Source organism: Eurosta solidaginis, chromosome 2, assembly GCF_040869045.1.
Source record: "Eurosta solidaginis isolate ZX-2024a chromosome 2, ASM4086904v1, whole genome shotgun sequence".
Taxonomy (NCBI): domain Eukaryota; kingdom Metazoa; phylum Arthropoda; class Insecta; order Diptera; family Tephritidae; genus Eurosta; species Eurosta solidaginis.
The window spans coordinates 40,774,805-40,793,217 of record NC_090320.1 but is presented as its reverse complement, the minus strand read 5'-3'; the positions used below and the strand labels follow the sequence as shown (position 1 = coordinate 40,793,217).

Genomic DNA, 18,413 nt, shown 5'->3' with positions numbered 1-18,413 from the left:
TTCTTGATCACACATACAATTGGTTTTTTGAATGAATGTATATAAGAGTAATTTCATGATTATTTTGACATTTCATGCAGATATCTCGGGTATAATTATAGAAAGAAGTAACAAACGGAGATTACGAAACCCACTTTTTCCACCGATTTACTTTCTATTAATCGTCTATTTTGTATCCTGTCACTATATCCTTATAGGCTGTGGCATAACTACTTTCGCAGAAAGTGACATGACAATGGCGCCCAGCGTTGGTTTCGATGCAGTTTAGATTTTGTTCAGCATAACAGTTTGGTCTTCCAATCATATTAAAGTAAAAAGTGTTCAGATAGGATGATTTTCGATATAAAGCTCTCATTTAGAAGGTTATCTTTAAGTAGGGCCTGATAAAATAAGCAACCAGAGGAAAAAATAGGCAGACCTGGTCAGGTGGAGTCTATAATCTCACCTCTTCGAATCTCCCTTTTCCTACAATTTTGTTTGAACTTTCTTTGTGATGCCATATCCATTCGCACACCTACTTTAGCAAAAAAAAATAACATAAAAATGGCGCCCAACGTTGGTCTCGATGTATGTAGGAAGTCGTTAATATCGTGTCCAAAACACACAGGCTTCATTTTAATACGGAGTGATCCACATTTCAATACTTTTTCCACGTGATCCTGCGACCAAGATGAACAAAAAATATTAGATACACTTTTTTGAGCTTCATACCACTTTTCGCGAAATATTTAGTTGCTCAAAGCTATCAATTCAGCCGACTTTCACTTATCACATCTCAAGCGATTTCCAGCATATGTTTCAACTAAGAAAGATCATAGGTGGCACACTGGAAAAGGAAAGGGTTCCTCTTTACTCTTCTCACTGCTAACGCTAAAGATATTTGGTATGAATAAATAAATAGAAATATCTCAATATTTGTAAGAAATAAATTTTTGAGCATTCTTTGAAATTATTATCAAAACATGGCTTTTTCTCGAAATGTTTGTATGCTTAATCAAATTTGTCTCACAGGAATCGGAAAGTCCAAAAAATTTTCCTAAGAGAGGGAAGTTTTGAGGCCTAAAATTCAAAGCCTAGTAAGCGATCAAATTAACAAATAAAAACAAAAAAAAAAAATGAAAATAAAAAAATTTAATTAACAAATATTGAACGAATAATTGACTTGGAATGACCCCCTAACTAATTTTTTTTTTTAATTTTTGTATAAAGTAATATTTATGTGTGTGTGCCGATAAAGAGTTTTCTCCGGCTACTAAATGCATTTAGAAGTGAATGCAACGTTTGATTGAAACGCTAGAATCAGCAGAAAATGAAACCAGACGTGATATTGGAGGGCAATTAGAAAATATGGAAAATAGTAAAGAATGCACGCTAGGGCTGAACAATTTTTTTTTAATTACTTATATGTAAGTATTAAAGCCGAAACTGTAAAAGCAAGTGCAGTTGCTCTCAACTGTTGTTCTAACCTGTTTATCTGTTGAGATTTCGTAAGAGCCACAAAAAATGTTTGTATGTTAAACTGGCTTTCATCAGTTACGAATCATTTCGAATGTGTGCTTTCAATAAATAGTGAAAGCATTGATTTTAATTAAATAAATTATCAAGATTTTAGTTTTACGACCGAAAAGGGAGACTGTTTGAGATAGCTTTTCAATATTTATTTGGTAATAAAATTTTGTATATGCTTTTGAGATCATATTAATACTAGTTTTATTTTAAAACCATGTTTTTTTACTTTGCCTTTTTTGTTTTGTTGTATTTTGTCCCAATTTGAGAGTTGCAGAAAAAAGAAAGTTGGTTATATGCTACAGGTAGTAGAAATAAGAAGTTTTAGTCAACTGGGAATAGGAATGCATTTCAAGTATTTTCAGTACAAAAAAAGAACTTGGAGATCAGTTGATAGCTTCAGGTTTTTTCGAACATCAGTATGATCTGTAGCTCTAAAACGAATTTTTTAAAGTAATACATTCGGATAAAGTAATGAAAAACTAAACTCAAGTATTTTGTTTTCCAAATCACAAAGGCTGTTAAACACTGGTCAACATTTTTATATTACTCTGGAGTTGTTTTTGCTTTTGCTCCGGCTTTGAATATAAACAGAGCAAAGAGCAGAGCCGTGGCATAAAAAAGTGATAGCATTTCTTTCATTTGAAAATAGCAGAATAAAAACTTCAAACGAAATTCTAATTCTCATGGAGCGAGAGCAAAAAAAAAATTGTACGCTTTTTATTCTTTTGGGCATTGTTATAAAGCAGTTTATCTTTTCTCTTATTTTTGTTGTGGAGCTGATGTACCGTTGTGATGTTGTTTTTTCTGTTCTAGTGGTTTTATTTGTCAGCCATTGAGCGGTGGTTGTAACCTATTGCTTTGGTTGCAATTGTTACTGCATCGGAACACTCGCACTGTTTCCACTTTACAATGCCCAACAGAGCAAAGAGCAATTCATTTTTTTTTTTTTTTGCTATCGCTCAATTACAAAAACATATCGTTTGGAGCCATTTGCGCCGTTCTAAAACACGACGTAGCTCATAGGAGAGCATAAGAAATTCTATCACTTTTCATGTGTTGCGGCTATACTCCATGCTCTGTTCATGTTCAGAGCTAGAGCAGAAGCAGATCATATTTTTCGCTGCTACTGTTGTTGCTGTAGTACTCTAGAGTAGGAAATGCACCCACTGCTCTGTTGTTGTTGTTATATAATGATTACTGAGTTATAGACAAAATATAACAAAGAATAAATAACAAAAAAAGATTTATTACTCGAATTAGTAAAAAAATGTACTTAGATTCATTGGTTTTACTAATATTATTATTAGTCCATTAATATAAAATTAAAAGCTCTTACGATAGTCAGAATGTTTTCAATTCAAAAAAAAACTGTTTTTAAAATATTAAATAAAAGGGGGGCGAAAAAAATAAGAATAGCTTGGCTTGGTGATTTATAGTGAGCAAATGATTTTTTTTTTTAATTTTTGTATGATTATTAAATTACTATACTCAGCATTAAGCCATGTGTTAATTTAAATTTATTACTTTTTATAGTTAACTTAAATTGGTGACTAAAGTCCATTATAACTAATCCGCCGATTTATTAGATTACTAGTAAAAGTGTGAATATTTATTGTTTAATATGCATGTAGTTATAAAAATTTTATTGAAATAAATGGTAGAGGTGCTTTTTTATTAGCACAAAGTTAATTTGATGCAAAAACAATAGACTACTATACAATACATACAGCAGCGAACATAAAATGAGCAGTGCCAATTTCAAAATCATACGCTTTTTTAATTTTGATATTTTGGGAGCAAACTTCTACGAATTCTATAAAAGAAACAGCGAAAAGCAATCTAAAACGTGTTTTCGAAAATTGGAAAAAATATGAGATATCAATCTCTCAAAATTCGTATTGATTTTTGAAATTTCTTTTTTAAAAAAGTGGTTTTAGTTTTAGCATGTATTTGAAAATGCGGCTGAGAATGTTTCAAGGGACCAATTTCTAATTCTTCGAGTGTAGAGAGGACATTCCTAATTCTAAAAAAAACATCCAGATTGAAAGGATTGACAAAAAATTTCAAATTTGTCAAGCTTTTTGTGAATTCGGGCATAAATCGCCGCCTATTGTTTACGATGGAAACCATCAACGAAGAAATTTACGTGAAGGGGTGCTTTCAGAACATACAGCTCGAAAATAATAATGTACATTATGTTAAGAAAAACTCAACGTGCCTGAGTTGCGGCCAATTGAGCGATATTCGTCTCTGATAACACGAAGCCGGCGCGTTGGGCCCTGTCAGTGCAGTGCATAAGTACATTTGCGCCACGCAAATTTCGGGCGCTGTACAGTAAGTGCGTAGAACTAGGAACATTTTGTGTGACAAACATGAGTTAATGACAAGTGTTGGTGTTATTTGCATTACTGGCACCATTAAGTTGAAGTGTTTGATAGCTCACGTTTTGTAAAAGAGCGCAACGCTGTTAATTCAGTTTTCCATTTAGATAAACTACTTTTCTTGCATCGTTAGGTATTGTTCTGCACCTTTTTGTTAACAGATGTCGCTCATATCATGTAGCATTTAGCTGTCGTTAACGAATATAGTATGCTATGAGTTGAAGTTTTTCTAAGAGTTGGCACTAGTGTATCCGCCAGAGTATGGAAGGCATGGAACAAACGCAAGTTTTTTGTAGTAGTATGTGTTTAAAAGGATAATGTTGGAGCATATAATTCATACATGAGATGTTTAATGCTTAAAGTACCAGCTAAAACTGATTGACTGCTTGCTTCACTGAATCTCTGTCGGTGCGCCATACCAAATAGTTTTCCAAAGCTTTACGAAGCTCTTGACTGCACCACTGGTCTAATGTCACTGGTACTATTGGCGTCATTGAGCTACAGTATTATGAAGCAATGTTAGGGCGCCAGCCTCGCCACCATCCGCATCAACGCAATAACTTAACACCCCACAGAGTTACACAGTCTTTTCACCATGGTTGCACGAGCAAAGGTGCACAATATTACCGCTAATGGCAAATAGTTCTAAGTGAGTTTAGTCCGAAAAAGTAATGTTTTGTAAAGAAATATTACACAAGAATCAGTGTGAATTAGATTTTTTTTTCCTTTTTTTATTTTATACTTTAAACTCCTGAAAAATATATCAGCAAAAATATATTATCCTCAAATTATCTCATCGAACAAGTACCTAATTATTTACATAAAATTCAAATAAATATGGAAATGAGTTACGCCACTCTTAAACTCGGCCTGAATATCCACTTCAATTAGCATTTTAAAATTTTTCGCTTACGCAGCAAATGCTACTTGACAACACAGCAAATATACGCTTATTTGTCATAAGACATGCAAATCATCTTAAGCTAGATGAATCTTAGAAGTCGTCTTATTGAGTAACTGAAGCTAAACCTGTCTCCTATAGGCATGTGTCAATAACATTCGAAGAAATTCACAGTGGCACTTCACAAACAAATAAATTGTTTACAAGTGACATGCGCTTATGTATTATATACTTTGTATATATGTTTGTATGGATGTAATTTTCTGGAATGCTGGTTTTTTAAACAAATAAATTGCATATTGCTGACTAAGCCATATTTAGCCATAATTGCAGAAATGAAAGACATAAAATAAAACTAAAAGAATTATCATTCAGTTGACGCTTCCGAAATTTGTTTGAGTGGAATTTTGTTAAGGCGGTAAATGACAAATTCATAACAATAAAAACTATGCTAAAGTGCGACACCTACTTTTAATAAAATTGTATGCTTGCATACAGTAAGACAACAAACAGCAGCGAGCAAAAAAACGGCAGTGGTAATATTTATAAAATTCCTTCAATTAAGCTCTTCCTTTTTTATTCTTGTTATTTTTGGTACAACAACTTCTTTAAATTTTGAAACTGAATATATGCAAACCAACTTCAAAAACCTTTTCGAAAAATTCTGGAAAAGTTTTCGAAAGTTTCGAACTTTTTATTTTGAGTTCTCCGAATTTTTTTGGAGTATGAAATATTGTTGCTTATTCAATTTTAGTCTTACAAAGTGCAAGTTATAGGTTTCTCAAAATTCGCATTGATTTTTGACAATTTTTTATCCGCAGAGTGTTTCAGATTTCTTTCCATACCACGTGTGGAATATTCGGTGTTATATGAAGAAAATTTGAAGCTGCCTACGAATAAAAAATTTTCAAAAATCAATACGAACTTTTAGAGACCTATAACTTGTACTTTGTTAGGCTAAAATTGATTGGGCCACTTGCCTGCTCAGAAAAATTCAGACGACTTAGAATTAATTGTTCGAAATTTTCAAAGTTTTTCGAAAACATCTCTGACATAGTTTTGACATAGTTTTTTGCAGCTCAATTAGTTAAGTATAACAAGGTACAAGCTATAGTATTCTCGAAATTCTTATTGGTTTTTGATCATTTTTTTTCGAAGGGGTTTTTTTTAGATTTTTTTCAGTATAGTTAATAATTTTTCACACTTTGTATGGATGAAAATCTTAAACACAATTCGGAAAAAAAATCAAAAAACAATACGAATTTTGAGAGACCTATAACTTATACTTTGTTAAACTAAAATTGATTGGGTTATAAAACTGGATATTTAAAAAAAATCAGAGAAATCCAAATAAAAAATTTAAATTTCCATATTTTCGAATTTTTTCGAAAGTATTTTTGCGAGTGGTTTGCATAGTTTCAGTTGTAAAATCTTTTTCTTAAAATATGGAAAATAAAAACAAGAATTTAATTGAAACAATTAGATAAAATTGCCACTCCTATTTTTCTGTTCGCTGCTGTACTCAAGAAAATTGTATAGATCTAACAAAAGATAAAAAATGCTTGCTGAACTTTGTTTCCCATATAAGATTTGATTATACTTTTGATTTCAACTGCAATTTTTGATTGATTTAACAAAAATTTCAAGTTTCAACCCACTGTGCACACTGATTCATAATAAAAAAATTGATTTAAAAATTCCAACAATTGCGTAGCAACAAGGTGATTAATAAATGCTTTTTTACATTCTAGTGACGAAGCGTGCAAACGTTTTTCATTTCATAGAATTTTATGTTAATTAAACTAATTATTGTATAAATAAACGATTAATAAGTCATACATAGATTTTAGAGCAAACAAGTTCAAAATGCCACACATTTGACTTAAGATAAGCTTAAAAGCGCACCAAATGCTAATAAGCAACGTTCTGTCTGTCGATCAGCCTTCACGTTGTGTCAATTAGTTCGGCTGACAGAAAGTTTTTAGTTCTACAAATAGCTAGAAATTATTATAGATATTTTGTTGTTTATTTTTATTTTTTCTTCTTGCTGATCGCCGATAGCTGCTCAAGCACAGTTGAGTATTCTACTCAGTGGTACCTTTTGTATAGCTTGACTTTTACTAGCTTGTTTGTCAACTTTTACGTCTCGATAGCTCCGCATTGCTGTGCAAATTTATTGATTGTCTTGTTTGACGTAAACAATTTAAAATGGACTTTAAAGTTGTCAAGATTTTGTACCATAAATAATGCAATGAAAAATGACAATATGAATACAGAAAGCAAGTGAAATGCGGTAGAACAAGAGAAACTTAATAGAGGAGTTTTACTGTCTAGCGAGCTTTATATATAAAAAGCTTTAACAAATTGCATGAAATTTTATTTGTATCATGTGAAATGCAGTCAAAAAAATTGAACTTTGTTTATGTATTTTAACAGTGGAACGAGTTTTATAAGTAAAAGCGATCTAGGTAAAAAGCTTCAACAAATTAAATGAGCTTTTACTTGATCTTTACTGCAAAGCAGTTTAATGTTTTTATTTTTATGGCAAATTTTTAAAAGCTTTCGTAAGCGAACTTTTTTGGTAAAAATGGTCAAAAAATTACATAAGCATTCACTTTTGCTGCAAAATAATGCAGAAATACAAGTTTTTTTTATTGTTTTTATTTGTGTAACAAATTTTCAAAAGCTTTCGTGAGCGAGCTTTAAGCTCCAAATAATGAGCTTTCACTTAACTTTCGCTTCAAACCAATGCATAAACTGAAGTTTTTTCTTATTGTTATTTCTAACGAGAAAAAATATTTCCCGAAATTTTGAGCAAACTCAAGTTATTATAGAAGCCTTCTTCAACTTCTTCGCTACTAGAGATTTTTCATTGTACATTAAAATAAATCGATATATTTCATTAAAAGGAGAAAACAGTTATTTTAATTTCAATTAGAGCTGTAATTCAAAGGAAAATTTTATTTAAAAGGCTTTAACCTATATTTTCCCAAGAGCTTAGACTACTTAAATATTCAGTTTTAATATTGTTGTCGTAATAATGTTGTCGTAAAAAAAACATTTTCCATTTAGCTTCAGGAGCTTTCTTTAAGTTTTTGCATTTAAATAAAAGCTCTACTTCTGATTTGGCAGAAAACCTCGATTATAAGCATGAAACTAGTTTTCAAAATATTATGAAAATTTTCTGCTAAAAAGCTTTTTTAATAAGAAGCGTTTACGCTAACTTCTGAGAGCTTTCGCCTTCCTCCTCAATTCTTCTAAATTAAGACATGCTAATTTTGTTAAATTTAGTATAAAACCGATCTTAGAGGAGTGCCCCCATAAGCATTACGGTATACATAATATATTTACACTAACTGTTAAAGCATAAATTAAAAGCACATGCAGCTGAGTAAACAAAATGTATATTCTAATATAATGTGTACATACGTAATTATTAACAAGAAGCTCATTAATGAATTGAGGCAGCAGTGGTTTGGATGTTGGACAAGTGATGCATTTAGAATAAGAATATGTAGGAATATTTATGTGTATTTAGTTGTATATATGTACATGTGTATATATGTAGGTATATCTTTTTCACATGCTGCTTCAAACAAATAAATCAACTGTGCAGCAATGCTGCTTGAGATGCATTTGCTACTTAAGTATCTTATAAGTGCCCCATCATAAGTAGTAGCATTTACAAGGCAATTGAAAGATGAGAAAAATACATATTTACATATTATAAATACTTTGTACAAATATATTGTTGGCACACAGCAAATGGTTAAAAGTTCAAGTTGAAATGCAACTGCTGATGATGAAGATGCATATTTGAGGTACTTAAAGGGAAATGCTATTGGAATAAAAGTTTTATAGAAATTTTTATGCGTTTATTGTATGTATATTTTATTTTTCGAATTAATTTTTTTTAATTTTTGTCTCCAACCTAAATTGTGATTAATATGTTTCTTGTGTGTGACGCTTCAACCAAGTTAATTGAGCTTTTAGTCGGCAAGCTTTCAATAAAACAAAAAACATGTTTTATTTAAGTTAAAATCGTCATTGCTTTTCATAATCAACGTTAGCTCTGGTATGTAAAACACCTGCCACTGGTTTATTAATTATTTACTTGTTTTGTTGTTCAACATTGAATAGCCGTTGCGGGTTTTTCCAAATTGCAGTCAATGATTTATTTATTTTATTTTTTTTTCATTTCGCGGTCTTTGAGAACTCCGCGTCACCGGATATTTGTTTGGAATTTTGTATAATAGTATGTACTTAAATTTTGTTTTTAGTTACCTTCAAACTGCATACTTAATTACAAATTTCAAAGTACGACTGCAGTTATTTATGAAGCTTTTCACAATCATCTTAAATTTTTCTCATAAGCTCCACAGACATCTTCAATTGTGCGAAAATTTGGAAGTCTGAATTGTAGCTAAGTATTTTCAAACACTAATCTCAATTTTTGTTACTTCTGCCATTGTAAAATGTGATTTATATGGTGTGCTGATAAAAAAATATGCGCCCTTTGCTAATTGCTTTTTAATTTCTTATGCAATTTTGATGTGTTTCACAGCTTTGAAGCACTGCATTGCAGTATCGAAACGCTTAACAAGGTCATTGAGAAAAGTAATATAAGTTTAAGAAGAATTAAAAATTATAAAGCAATTATAGTTTCACGAAAAAAAATGAGATTAGTTGATTATTGCGCGTGCAGTCCAAAAGCTCGGATGTGCATTTGCTATGGGCTTTTTCAACTTATTAAACTTTAATCAATTAATTTCAGTTTGTCAAAGAAAAAGGAGTTCCGAAAAATGGAGGAAAAGCTCGTTTTACAACAAACCATTTTTCATATGAAAGCTTTGCAATACTGAAAGCCCTCATTTTCTATGTCAACGTATGTAATTTGCAGTTAAAAAAATGTATTTTCACGTCTCAAATGATTTCTGTGAGTTACCAGGTCTATCAAATAGAGAGATAAAACTTAAGCTCTAGGCAAAGATTTTTATCAAATTTTTGAAGTCAAACTTTTCGCGGATGCTCTGTACATGTTTTTTTGAAGTTTTTGAATTTAAACTGCAAGCTCTTCTACTATTTTTTATGCGTATCAAAAAGTTTTTGTAAACAGCCAAAGCTTATCATGTGTAGAGATAAGCTTTTTACAACAAGCTTTGCACTAAAGCTTTCACTAAATTTTTTAAACTTTAAACTTTTCTTTCATAAGTATGCTCTTACAAGTTTTTTGTCACCTAACTTTCATATTTTAGAAAAAAGCTTTCGTTCAGATTTATGAGCTTTGTTCAAGCTTTTGGATTTAATATTGTATTTAATATGAAAGCTCTTGTACTGATTTTGCTTAGAACATCGATTATTGGAGGAAATTACTTTCAGAAACAGTCTAAAAAAAGCTTTCAGGAAAAAACGCCAACTCTAGCTAAATAAATGTATGTACATATTTACTTTCCAAATCATATATAATTTTGAATAGAAACCAGAAGAGTTTGAATTCGAAAGAGGGCAATGATGTTTACATAAACATAAATTTGCAACGTTTTGAACAAAAATTTTATATTTTCTGAAAAAAGTTGTCTCTCTTATTTAAACAAAAAACTTAACTGCAAAAGTTCAATAAAAAACGAATTTGAAAGTACCATTAAACAAATCATTGATAAAATAAAAACAACATCGAAAACTCAAAAACAAAGCTTATTTCCGGTACGCTCAGTCAGTAGCCACAATCACTGATACAAAATGAATGAAATATGCAATCACAATGGCGCTTCGCATTAAAAATGCAAAAGAAATCATTTAAGTTAAAAGAAGTCAATTTGTAAAAGCTTTTAGTAGCTATTTCAGCAAATCAATTCAAACAACAATAGAAATTTGTTATTTTTTTATTACATGTACAGAAGCGAACAGCAAAATAGCAGTGGCAGTTTTTAACAAATTTCGTCAGTTAAATTTTTCTTTTTTTATTTTCGATATTTTTGGTAAAAACTTCTATAGCTGAAACTATGAAAGCAGTCTCAGGAACATTTTCGAATCCAATTCGAAAATTCGAGAAAATTTTACGAAAGTTTCAAACTGTTATTTTAGATTTTTTAGAATTTTTTTAGTATGCAGTTTTGTAGGCCAGTGAATTTTAGTCCAACAAGGTACAAGTTATGGGGTCTCTTAAAGTGGCCATTGATTTTTGACAATTTTTTTTTTTTTTCAAATGCTTTTTTAGGTTTTCTTCCATATAAAGTTCGAACCAGTTTGTTTTTTAATTGGCAGACATTTAGAAACACCCTTCGGAAAAAATTGTCAAAAATCAATGCAAATTTTGAGAGATCTATAACTTGTACTTTGTTGGATTTAAAAGGAGAGAGCTACAAAACTGCATACTAAAAAAATTCAGAGAGCTCCAAATGAAAGGTTCGAAATATTCGTAAAATTTTCTCGTGTATTCGAATGTTTTCTAAAACTGTTTTGAGAGTGGTTTCAGTTTCAGTTACAAAATTTATTTTTTTTTAATATCGAAAATAAAATAAAAAGAGTTTAATTGAATATATTTGATTAAAATTGCCATTGCTATTTTTCTTTTCGCTGCTGTAAATATTTGCTAAGCAACTTTTTATTAAGCTAGTTATGTTTAATTTAGGTGCTTTATTATTAAAAATGTGTATAGTTAATGTTTTCTCGCATTATTTTTTTTAGCTTAAATTATTTAGTGTGAAATTTTTTTTCACAGGAAACGATTTCTATGGTATTTTTGTTTTAATTTAAAACGAAAAATATTTTTTAGCTTTTCCACGTAATTGTGATTTTGTTTACTTTTTAAACTGCTTTTGAATAATGCAAATAATTTTTTTTCTCAGAAAACCATTTATTAAGTTGCATTATTTCAAAATAGTTTATATTGTTTGCTGAGTGGTTGGTTGCTGTGTTGCCCGGCCTGTCAGATCGGGTCCAAGTAGCGCTTTGGGCGCCATTTTGATGCACTTTATGTTGAAACCAATTAGTTATCCTGTCTATTAAACTACCGTTCCATGAGCTTGTTTTTACTCGAACCATTTGGCTAGGTCAATAAACCTGTTGATGTCATTTATGGAGCATTTTGATACCACTCTTGGATCGGCTCTCAGGTCCGAACAGCACGAAACCGCTTAGAGTTCGAAACCTGATATTTGACAAGGATGGACATTCGCAGAGGAAATGGAAGACCGTTTCTTTGCAGCCTTCTTGGTTGCACCTCTTAAACATGTCATTGAAGAAGATTCGCATTCTGTCCGCATGTGGGCCAAATGACCAGTGTGTTGTTTTTGAGCCTGCCATCCTAAATATTTCTTTCCTAGACAATTTTAGTAAATCGTGTTTTTTTGGCTGTAGCCCGCCAAATGTTTTTGGTGATCCTACATGAGTCCGTAGAGTTTTGAATAGCTATTTTATTGAGATAAGTAAGAAGTTGTCGATGTATCGCTGCTGCCTCAGTGATATCTAACGATGCATACACATTTTACAGTGCATCCGTTTTTTCATTGCAGTCTACTATATTCCTGTGACCTGGTACCCATGTGAGTGTAATGGTAGCTGAGTATGCTGCATTGTGCAGCACCTTCTTACATTTATCGTTGGCCTTGCAGGACGCAAGTGGTGAGTCAAACGCCATTAGCTCTGCTTGGCTGCCTGAGAATATGCATACTAGATTGCCTAAAACTAAGTTAAACCTAAAACTAAGTAAAGCAATACTACCAAGCACAACTTCAAAACTTATGATTTACGAGTTAGCTCACTTTAGCTCTCGCATGTGGTATACTGCATTATTATAAATTGAAATTCAATATCGGCAAAATCGTAATTACTTATGCCAAAGCGTGCTAGTAAATTAGGAATTTGCATAAATAACGGCTTTTATTCTTATATGTATATATGTATAAGTTTGGCATGTTCCAGTTGATCAAAGGCCACACCTTTGACCGCGAGTGCAAAACTGTAGCAGCATATGAACATATGTCTACATAAATCTATAAGTATTAGCAGTGATTGCGGTAACGGTTAACCAGTAATTCGTTTTATCACGGACAGCAACCGATAACCGAGAACAAAAATGAGGGTTTCTCAGTGAGATATATTTATCTATGAATTTTTTCGGTCTTTCACAGTGATTAATTTTTATATTCAAAACTTTTCTCACTATCACTTAAACCGTTTAGGGTTTTTAAAAGTAATATTGTGCGACCGAAGCAAATTTCAATGACTTGAGTTAAGAAATGTTAAAACGTCTGTTCTGGGAGAACCCTGCAAAAATCGCGAGTACTCCATGCATGCATGTATGGAGTACTCGCTATTGACAAACCGAGTGCTCCAAAATTAACCACAATTCATACAAAATATATGGTCCAATTAACATTGCGATGTCCTAGGACTGGACCATATACTCCAGCTCCGCATAACATCAGAGTAATCTATGGAGTACCCACAGTCCAATAAACATCGTGTAGTGATTGCAATCGTTAAAAACGAGCAATGAACGGCTTACAATATGTTCGCGTAGAAACATGAATTGGTCCTTTGCTGCATTACAGTGGAGTATAATGGTAAGTACTACAGTGGACCACATGATCCAACGATTTTTGCAGGAAATTAACAAGTAAACTTAACATTATGTTATTATAAGTATCTGTAATGAAATGTTATGCCTGAAAATATAAACCTGAAAAAATATACTACGTCTCTACTGCACATTATTGGGGACATGCAGCAGATGCTATTTCCGCGAACCATTTTGAAATCATTGCTGGAATGTTTGGGGATGATTTTACGATCTCCTACAAACTTTTTTGGAACTATGTCGGGACTATTTTGAGTTGTTATACGATCATTTTGGGATCATTTCGAAGGCATTTAGAGATTATTTGGGGATTATGTTAGCGACTGCTTCATGTTTATTTCTGAACGGTTCTGCAATAATTTAGCAGTGTTCGGAAAAATTCATTTTCGCAAACGAAAAGTTTGGAATCATTCCGGAAATATTTTTAGATCGTTTCGAGATTATTTTGGAATTTTCCATTCATGAAAACGAAAAGCTTCGGGACTATTTCGAAATCATTTTGAGATTGTTTTGTATTTTTTCGGGATTTATTATTATTATTTTTTACCTATTTAGAGATGATTATGAGAAGATGATAGAGAACATTTCGGATTTATTTGCGCTACTGTTTCGGGATAATTTCGAAACTATTTCGGTACCATGCCGGAAGTATTTTGAGATCGTAGTGCGATGATCTTGGGATATTTCCGAAGGTATTTAGAGATGATTTTGGGATAATGTTATCGACTGTTTCTGGCTTATTTCGGGACTGTTTTGGAATCGTTTAGCAGAGTTCGGATAAATTTATCGGATAGCTCTCAGTATGTTATTTTTTTGCTATTGATGTGTTTTTAAAGATTTATACATCATTGGTCGAATATCGACATGTCATCGGTTTGTTATCGAAAAAATTCAGAGGTTTTATAGAAAAATTTCGATTTGTTTTCGAAAAAATATAGATTTTTTATAGTAGAGTTTTTAATTTTTTATCGCAAAATCGATTTGTTATTGGAAAAATATTGAATTGCAAACAATATTATTGTTATATTTACTTCGCTTGATTTCGTATCGCAGCGCTAGGCTTTTTTTAAGTTTTGTTGTATTTTATTACATATATTAGAGATTATATGTTGTTTCTCTTTTGCTTACGCTAAGCATATTTTTTATGTGATGTTATGTCATATTATGTTATTTTTTGTTATGCTATTTCATGCTATGTAACGTTATTTTTAGTTTGGTTATTTTTTAATATTTTATGTTATGTCAGTCATGTTTTGTTACGTTACGTCAAGTTATGTTATCTTGTGTTATATAATGTTTTGTTATGTTGTACTGTGTTATAATAAGTTATGTTATTTAATGTTATGTTAAGTCACGTTAAGTTATGTTATGTTATGTAAAGCTATGTTGATTATGTTATGTAATGTTATGTCAAAATATATAATTTTAAAACGTTTTATGCTGTACGGCTGAGTTTATTTTGTTACATTTCATTTTTTCATAAGTTAGTTTTGTTGTTATTTAGACTTCTCCTTAGTAAAGCATATAGTGCCCATTCATTGGCCACTCATTGCAATGCCTATGACATAACAAATACCACAGCATAATAATACATACATACATAGTTCGTAGGCACGTAACACATTTACAACATAAAATTAGAGTCATCAAAGTTACAATTATTTATGATAAAGTTCTTTTAATTTTACTCCATCTAAACAAATATCATGTAATCAAAGCGCATAGCCGCGCATAATGACCGGCGGTGCGTTTATAATTTCCCGCGGCTTAGAAGCAGCGGAGCGCATGAGCGCTTAGATGATATTGAGTAGCAATTAAGTGACGTTGCGTGAATATAAAATGATTGGAGGCAACATATGTGGCATACATAGAACAATAATTTTTTAGATAATTCTAAACTAATGGAATTATAGAGTAGATAGTATGTGAATGTGAAGTAAAAGAAATGTGAAAGAGATTTAAAGAAAATATGTTATGGGAATGCTAATGAAGTTGAAGCTAAAATAGATAAAAGCAGCGGAATAGTGGAATTTAGCAGCATCATAAAAGCATAAATATGCATCTATAGACAAACTCCTACAAGTCTAGGTTGGACCTTAAAGTGATGGTGTACCTTCATCGTTATTACGACCACAAAAATGTGAAAATGGCGAATTCTCATCATTTGATGTTTGTCTTAATAGAACTAGATTACATTTATCAATAATAATAACATGTTGCAAGTTCTGGTGCACATAACAGGGAGTGGAAGCCTCTCTTCACGCCCCCCCCCCCCCCCACTTGTATACGCCTTTGAATACTTCTAGCGTATAAATTGGGGGTATATATAATGTTCAAAGTAAATCGCGAAATATTAAACATAATTTACGACTTAGTTAACAACAAAAACTACATATATCAATTTTAATTGTTGCCTACTTTAAGGCGCTTAACCCAGCGCAAACGTAATTTTACCCATTTTTAAGGCAATTAACTTCGTAATTTTTTTAATATTAATTATTAAAATAAAATAAATTACCTTTAATATTGTATGTTGAATAATGATAAACGGCTGGTAACAATAAATCCAAAATGCCAACGCAATTGAGTTGTGCAATATTTTCAATTAAACGAATAAAATTATTACACGCACCACATCGGCGCATATGCTGGGAATCATTCACGCGTTCTGACACGTTTTTGATTGGCAATAGTAAACTGAGCACGCAACGTGTTATATTGTTAATACGGAGTGCAGGTGAATAAGTTTATATGTGTTTGTATGATTGTTATAAAAAAACAAGGTCACTAAATGTTGCAAAATAAGTAAATCGAAGCGAGCGTTACAGCGGCACAAGTGTAAATTACAGATGCTTTTATATATTCGTCTGTAATTGTTGATATGCTTATTATTACATATGTATATGCTTGTATATATGTAATCATTACACCTTTTTTGTTGCCGTCACTTTATTGATTTCTCGTTTTGGCTTGATTTTCTTATATCAAACGTAATCCACTTATGATGAGCGGCTTTTGTTTTTAAGACCAATACGCTGCAGTGGCACGTTTTATTCACAAGTATGCACACATGTGTGTTATTGTTAATTAAAATTTTGTTGTTGTTGTTTTTTTGTATAAATGCACTTCAATATTTAGGCATCAAAATGCTGTGTTGCAAGAAAGGGATATAAAAACTGGAACTGCACATATAATTAGGCGCAGATGTATACAGTCGAGAGATGAAGGCAGTATTGTTGTAGTTTTATGTTAGTAAGAATGTTGTTGCTTTTTTCATTTGTTTTGAAAATATTCACATACTTAAAATTTTTAAGTTTTCAAAAATTTTTAAAAATTTTCAATCCTTTTAGTTTTTTCTGTAATTTATATTTCTTTTTTTTTCACTAAAGTGTTATTATTTGTATATTTGGTATCTCTGAAGTTTTTAAAAGAAATATTTTGTTTTTACAAAATTTTTTTTTTTTAATAATTTATAACTTTTTTTAAATTTTTTTCATTTAAAACAGTTTGTTTTTTTATTCACGAGTTTGCCAGTGTTTTATATACTGCCAATGTTCAAAAACTTTCAATCTTATGCTTTTTTTTGGTAACTTTTGATTTTTTTTATTAGAGCGTTAAAATTTGGACATGTGTTTTGTCCAAGTTTTTAAAACAAATGTTTTAATTAAATTTGAAATTTTTGAATTATAACTTTATTTTAATCTAAGGTTTTAAATTTTTTTAAATTTTGTTCTTCTCAAGCTTGTTGGTGTTTTATATATTTAAAAGTTTTTCAAAATTTTTACTCTACGAACTTTTTGTATGTAGTGTTTTTGTTTACTAGTGTTAATATTTGGACATGTGAAATTGAAATTTTTCAAAGTTTTCAAAACTAATTTTTTAATTTTTGGTTCTAATTCTTTTTTATTTTAAACCGTTTTTTGTATATTTAAAATAGTTTATTCGAAGTTTGTCAGTGATTCATATATTCACAATTTCCACTCTAAAGAAATTTGTTTTCTAGTTGATGCGTTTTCTTTATATTAGATTGTTATTATTGTCACATGTTTATACTCTGAAGTTTTTAAAACAAATTTTTTTTTCAAAATTTGAAAATTTTTAGTTTTAAATTTTTAAGTCAGTTTAAAACTTTTCTTTATTGGTTTTTCCAACTTTAGTCAGTATTTTTGGCACCTTTTTTGAATTTTTACTTTTCTTTATATTTTCCACTTTTTTGTTTTTTAGAATTTCCGTAGTTGTAGAATTTTCGTATTTGGAAAATTAATAAATATTTTCCTTTTATCAGATTTGTTCTTACTTCACTCATCAGCATTTAAAAATTGTTTTCGTGCAGCTTATTTAAATTTTAAGTTTTTCACAAAAAAATTTTTTTGTAATTTTTGAATTTTTTATTTCAAAAAAGTTGAATTTGTTAAAAAAAAATATTTTCGAAATTGCGCGTTTGAAAACTAAAATTCTCAGTTTAAAAATTTTGCAAAACTTTAACAGCACAAAGTTGGTTCCAATTTGTTTCTTATGCTTTTCAATATTTTAAGCGCATACAAATTTTAAAATTTTAGATTTTCAAAAAAAATGTGTTTGCTAGTTTTCGATTACCTTGTTTAATGTGTCTAATCTTAACCAGTTTAAATAAATCTCGATTTTTTTTTTCAATATTTTCTATGCCTTTTTTGTTTTCAAAAATTCACTTTCAAATGCCGCCTTTCAATTAGAGCATTTGTTTATATTCAATCAAAATATAGTCAACACTTTGCTTGCTTCATTTTTAGCGTTTGAAGCTATTCTTCGCATGCGTACTCTAAACCTTACACGTCACGCTACTCAATTAGACTAAAGACCTGCAGCGCTAGTCGAGATCGTGTATATCGCATGAGGTAAAATTCGCTCACTGTTGAGTGAGCGCACATAAAACAATACAATTTAAAGAGCGCGAGTAATGCCACTTTCAATAAAGTATGAGTGGATGCTTCATAAAAATCTACTCATTTGGTAAACACTCAACACGATTGCACTCGCAACTTCATTGTGCAACATGTTGCTA

The 18,413-nt window shown here is 30.9% G+C and overlaps 1 protein-coding gene across 1 annotated transcript in view; it reads right to left on the bottom strand.

Moving 5' to 3' along the window:
- The window catches only part of rau (RA domain-containing protein rau), a 142,314-nt gene extending 124,132 nt beyond the window's left edge, over positions 1-18,182 (bottom strand). Inside the window, exon 1 of the mRNA XM_067765108.1 lies at positions 15,891-18,182. The gene's annotated coding sequence lies outside the window, so the exon portion shown is untranslated. The remainder of the gene's footprint in view (positions 1-15,890) is intronic.
- Positions 18,183-18,413: the final 231 nt, after the last annotated feature.